Source organism: Sciurus carolinensis, chromosome 7, assembly GCF_902686445.1.
Source record: "Sciurus carolinensis chromosome 7, mSciCar1.2, whole genome shotgun sequence".
NCBI classification, from domain to species: Eukaryota; Metazoa; Chordata; class Mammalia; order Rodentia; family Sciuridae; genus Sciurus; species Sciurus carolinensis.
Genome location: NC_062219.1, coordinates 72,401,335 through 72,407,929, shown reverse-complemented (window position 1 = coordinate 72,407,929; position 6,595 = coordinate 72,401,335). Strand labels below are relative to the sequence as shown.

The 6,595-nt window shown below is 37.0% G+C and overlaps 1 non-coding gene across 1 annotated transcript; it reads right to left on the bottom strand.

The window, feature by feature from the left end:
* Positions 1-4,203: 4,203 nt before the first annotated feature.
* LOC124989847 (U6atac minor spliceosomal RNA) lies at positions 4,204-4,326 on the bottom strand. The gene has a single exon (XR_007109661.1). It is a non-coding gene; the product is annotated as a U6atac minor spliceosomal RNA (small nuclear RNA).
* Between the last annotated feature and the right edge of the window lie 2,269 nt (positions 4,327-6,595).

The window sequence follows — 6,595 nt, the reverse complement described above, 5'->3', positions numbered from 1 at the left end:
GTTTTGGAGCCAATGTGATGACCCGCATCTGTAGACCGAGCTACTCCAGTACAGCCAGAGCAACATAGACCCAGTTAGTTACTTGAAAAGGTGGTGGGGGGGGGGGGTAGGTGTGGGTGTGGTGGTAAATGCTTGTAATCCCAGCTATGCAGGAGGTTCCAACTGGAGAATTGCGAGGTCAAGGCCAATCTGCTTATAGCAACATCCGCATCACACACGCACAATGGTAGAGCACATGATTAGTATTTGCTGAAGCCCTGGGTTCAATCCCCAGCACCAAAAAATTTGAGATATGAGTCTGGCAAGGGAGGCAGGAGTCAGATATTGAAAGACCATACATGCCAAGTTAATGTCAAAGAACTTAGAGTTTACTTTTAAATGCTTTTTTTTTTTTCTTGGCCTTGCTGAGGACAGAACCCAGGACCTCTAATGGTCCATCACTGAACTGTTTCCAGTTCCATTTTAACCTCTTACTTTTGAACCATGTGATAGTTCCACATATTCAAAGGTTGAATTAAATCCACTAAAGGGGAAAGTAAACTGAACATTTTAAACTTTGTAAATTTACAAAAGAAATATAACTCTCACAGGACTGGGATCTTTTGGGAAACTGAGGCAATGTGAAGGCTCTTTTCAAACCCTGATTCTTGCAATCAAAAGATTTCACACGTCCTTCAGAGTAACAAATGAGTTTATAAGAAGGAATGGGAAAGAAGAAAAGAGGACATTCTCAAGGGAGAGAGGGTCCTCTCAGAGGAGAAGGATAGCATGTCTCTCCTGCCCTCCAGTTTTATTGGGCTATCCCAGGAAAGTTATAATTTGAATTTGTCTAGGGAGGAAAAACTTTCTTTACCCTCTCAGGTTAAGGACCTGCGGGCTCCAAACTTAACAAAAGATTGATTAATAAGACAATAGCCCCACAATTTTTTTTATTAATGTTTATGTGCATTAAAGTTCCCAGAGAAGAAGTCAAACTCAAAGAAGGAATTAGACTAGGAGTGGGGGCATATATACTCTTTAAAAAAAGGAAAGGTGGTCTAGGGTTGTAACTCTGTGTTAGAGTGCTTGCCTAGCATATGCAGGGCCCTAGGTTCAATCCCCCACACCACAAAAATTACAATAAGAAAGAAAGATGGGTTTGGGCTTCAAGGTATGACAAATTGTGGGCATAACTAGGAAATATATTAGGGAAAAATAATAGAAAATAAGAGCTACTTTGGAAAGATCTGTTTATGCAAAGTCATTGCTAGAGACTGAATGTTTGTGTTCCCCCACCCCACCACCAACATCCCCCGCTTCCAGTTCGTTATGGTGAATGTGGTGTTATTTGGAGGTAGCCCTTTTAAGAGGTAATTAGAGTTAGATGAGAGAGCTTCAGGAAAAATCTAAATATTAGATTGTAAAAACAGAAAATAGAAGTTAGGGATGGGGTATAGCTCAGTGGTAAAGCCCTTGCTTATCAGATTGTTGTGAATTCATGGATAAAAATAATGTGAAGTGACAACAACAACAACCATAGCAGATAACATTTTCCTGAGTGATCAGAAAATAGAAAAAGTATAAAATGGATAATTCTGTGACCATTGTTTGGTACAGTCTCATTACCGAATCACATGTAGCTTTAGAGAGTTTTTAAGGACAAAAATTAGAGTACTTTTTTATATATTAAAAAATTAGACTTAGATTAAGTCATGAGGTGGGGACTCTCATGATAGGATTAATGATATAAAAGAGAAAGGAAACAAGATCTCTCCCTCTCTCTCTCTCTCTCTCTCTCTCTCTCTCTCTCTCTCTGGCTTGTGAAGATTCAGCAAGAAGACCCATGCTGATCCACTGGCACCTTAACCTTGAACTTCCCAGCCTCCACAACCATGAGAAACAAGATGTTGTTTCAGTCACCCAGTTCATGGTATTCTGTTATGGCAGCCCAATCTCAGACATTTGTTTTGATACTGACTCCCCATCTCTGGTGGTCAGAGTTACTCTTCACTCCCTATATGAGGGATGGGAGAGCACTTTCCTCAAAGAGAAATTTATGCCCTACCTTCAAGCAGATAAGAGGTGAGCGAAGGATTATTCTTGCACCTATTGATTTTTAGTTGCCTTTAGCTCAAAAAAAAAAAAAATTTTGGAGGTGGTGGTGTGGAGGAAACTCAGAGCCTTGTGCCTGCTAGGCAAATTCTCTACCACTGAGCTATATCTCTAGCCCCTAACTCACAATAATCTTTATGCCCAAGTGCCATATTCGGGAATGAAATGTTCTGATCCCCTTCAAATACATGTATGTATTGTGCGTATGCATGTATGTGCACATGCATGTGTGTGTATTTTCTCTGTTCACTTATAGAGCCAAGAAGCTTTGACACCTTGATAACAATGAGCATTCCTAATATCCAGATTAAAAGAAACTCGTTGAAAATATAGATGATCCAGGGGTAGGGCAGAATAGGGGATTAATCTTGAATGCTTTATTGTACCAGGAGGTAAGAAAGTGTTCAAAATATAATGGGTACAAGCCCAAGTACTAATAAATGAGCCTAGAAAATGGAACCTTCTGAAATTATTTGCAAAATAAGTAAATAAATAAATAAATAAATTGGTACTATTTTTAAAGAGACAAGGTCTTGGTATGTTTCCCAGGCTGGCCCCAAATACTGGGGTGCAAGTACCCTCTTGCCTCAGCTTTCCCAGGTGAATAACTGGGAATACAGATATATGCCTCCATGTACCAACTTGAATTGGTCCATCTCTGTGGAAAAAGAACATATGTAATTTTTTACCGGTTCTCAAAAGTAGTTGATAATCCAAAGAAAAAAGTCTACAGGCTTGCCAGGACATATATGCCACTATACTTACTTGTTTGTGTTACACCTTTCCAACCTGTATCAGATTTTTAAATATAAAGTTTCTACTTATTGCTGAATTAATGTTGTGTTACTCAACTTTATGCCTGGGTGGGTCAGATAGCACCTAATTCATTCTGGACATCTCAGGTCACCTAGTCACTTGGTGATCCATGGTCTCTAACAAGACTTACATAGCTTTGCTGCAAAAAGCAAGTGAAGCTTTCTGAAGACTATGCAACACATTTTTTAGCTACGGTTTCTGAGTGTTATCTAATTTCTTGGAATTTTGTACCACTCTTTCACTTCAGTTGGAATTTGTTACAAACCTTTGCTCTGCTCCCCTGTAAAAATTCACAACCTCAGAAGTTGCTCATTAAGTGAGATGGAGTAGACGTCAAATGACCTCCACAATTCAAAAAGGCCTATCAAGCTTTGTGCTTCTATTGTTTTGTTTTATGGTCATGGTGGTGGTAGTAGTTGTAGTCCAAGGGACAGCAACTTATCTTTCACTCTGGAAGTATTAGGCCTCCAGTAACAAATTATATTTTGAAATTCATTTCCTGGGGAGACAATTGTGAGAAGCCATATACCAGTGTTATGAATGAGTTGGACAACATATATGAATGAGTTGGACAACATAGAAGAAGTGCCATATGATCTTGTACTGGACAGATGCTAAAGCAGAGAAGAGTTGAGGAAGGCACAAATACATCAGCTAATGGATAAATTATTTTAAAACTTAATTAAAATTTTTATCTCTATAATCCATTCATGTGGTTAAACATTTTTCAAAAATATATTAATTTAAAAGTTTTCCTCCTATCCCTACCTTTGTCCACCCTGTTAGAGCAATCTCTTATATTAATTTCTTACATATCTTTTCAGTATTATATTCCCAGGGCCTCATGAATACTAGGCAAGTGGTCTACCACTGAGCTACATCTCCAGTCCAGTATGTATTTATTTCTTTAAAACATTTTAAAATCTTAGTCTTATTCTTAGCGTATATTAATTTTACAAGTTAATGGGGTTCACTGTGATATTTCACACATAATCACACATTATGTCCATTCACCCTTCTTCTATCCTTTCCCCAATACCCCTTTCCCCTGATCTCTACCCCCCAACCCCACTGAAGCACACTTTCCAGTCCCTGGTAGTCCCTTTTCTACTTTCTGGTTGTAGTTCTGTTTTTTTCTTCCTTTTAGTTTATGCATCAGAAAAAACATGAGATACTTGTGTTTTTGTGTCTGACTTGTTTTGCTTAACATTGTTTTATCCAGTTTCATCCATTTTCCTGCAAATGATAGTATTTCATTCTTCTTTGTGACTGAATAATATTCCATTGTGTATAACCAAAAAAGGATGGTTAGACGCTGTGAAGAAGGTGACAGTGCCTTACCTATATGCATGTCGCATCCATCCTTGTCTTTTGTCCTTCTCTGAGGGAGTGTTAATGCTCTCTCCTTTCATACAATACCTAGCATTTATTTATTTAAATGAAAATATGTAATCTTATTTCTTACACAAAAGGTAGTGTATTAGGGTTCTCTAGAGGAACAGAATCAACAGAAAGTATGATTATAAAAGGGGATTTATTAGATTGACTTACACGACCAAAAACTGGATAGTCCACAATGGCTGTCTGCAGAAAGAGAGCTGGAAGAAACAGCAGCTGCACAGTCCCAAGATGCAGAAACCCCAGAACAAGGAAGAGCAACAGTGCTACCCTAGTCCAAGACCGAGGCTTCTGGAAACTACCTGGAGAATCACTGGTAGAGTTCATTTTGGAAGAGTAAAGAAGTGAGAGTCTGATATCCTCAGACAGTTGATCAAGAAGAGCCAAGTTTGCAACTGCATCTGCTTCCTTGTTCCAATTTTTATTCCATCCTATTGGGTGGTGCTACCCATGCTTAGGGAGGGTCTGCACTTCAGTTCACTATCTCACATTCCAATCTTTCCTAGACATGCCCTCATTGACACACCCAGAAGCCTCTTAGCTATCAGCATCTCTTAATCCAATCAAGTTGACAATTCAAATTAACCATCACAGGTAACACACTTTTTCCAGTATGTACTTGCTATTTTCATTTAAGCATGTAACTTGGAGAATGTTTCATATCAGTACATTTTCTTCTTTTAAATATCTGAAAATATACCATTGTATGAATGTACCATGAATATTTATCAAGTTCCCACTTGATGAGCCCATTGGTGTTCTCTTCTTTTGCAAATGTGAACATTGTTATAATGAGTCACTTTGTACATATCATTTCATCATGTGCAGGCTTATCTGTAGAACAAGTTCAATAAAAGTCAATTTAATAGCTTAAATTATGTTAGCAACCCTAGGATTGGGGAGGGGCTGGCAAAAGATTGGAGAGAGAAGGCTTTGTTTACTAAGCAATGATATCCCATAAATATGATATAGTCTACTCTACACTTCCACACTCATTAAATCTGTAAGACTGACATTGTCCTGGAGTATTTTTACAAGTGGAAGTTGGGCTCCGATTTCATTCTCCTTAGAACTAACTTTAAAAAAACAACTAGAAAGTAAATAGTAATATAATTTAAAGATGAATTTATTACTTTAATATTAATAGTAGAAAGATTTTAAGAAGTGTTTTATGAAATAAGTGATTTCATCTTCCCAGAAATGCTTTGATATTGAAGTCAAATGTATTTTCTTGACCCAGAAAGCATTTAAGTATAAAAGATCTTTAAGGAAAAGAACCAAAGGCTGAATATTTTCTCTGATATGTGGATGCTAATTCACAATGGTGGGGCAGCTAGGGAAGAATAGAGGTACTTTGGATTAGACAGAGGGGAGTTAAGGGAATGGAGGGAATAAAGGGGTAGTAATGATAGTAGAATGAATTAGACATTATTACACAGTGTGCATAAATGATTAGATAACCTGCTGTACTCTACATCATGTACAACTAGAAAAATGAAAAGTTATACTCCATTTATGTATGATATGTCAAAATGTATTCTATTGTCATGTGTAACTAATTAGAACAAATTTTTAAAAAGATCTTTGAGGAATCTTCATTTGTCAAATTCACTCTATTTTTAAATCTTTGCACTTTGTCCCTGATGCAAAGGGCATGTTATTGGCATCAGATCCACCATTTTAGGTTGGAAGCCATTTTACCTAGGGGGCTCCTAAGTTAGCTTCCTGTAAAACATAACTAATTTAACCAGTTATGAAGTAATCATTTAAAAGACTTTAGAGTAGGTACAAACCCTAATTCCTTTAAGACTTAGTTTCCCTAGTAAAACCTAACAGACACAAGAAATTATCTTGATAGCTAAGAGCAGATCAATGTTTTAGATTAATTATAGCCAATTTAATCATATATCTGAACTTTTGAGATTTACCTTCCACAAACCTTTTGCAACTTACTTAGACATTTTATAACTTGTTTACATTCTTAGCTTTGTCCTCTCTTTCATACTGGACTTTTGCACAAGAATATTACTTTACCATATAAAATACATTTTCATTCAGAAATATTTCTTTTTTCCTTCTTATTTTCCATACTAAATATTGTGGCAATAATTACTCTAGTAAAGGAGCATTGGCACGTCTTTTTCAGAACAGAGTGCAAGGAACTTACTGAAAGAATAGAGTCACGCAGTATAAGAAAAGAAGAAAGTTTTTTATGTACCACAACAGCTTGGATTTAAAAATGACTTTACTTTTCCTAACTGGTCTCCAACTAGTTTGGGCACTGCCCCTC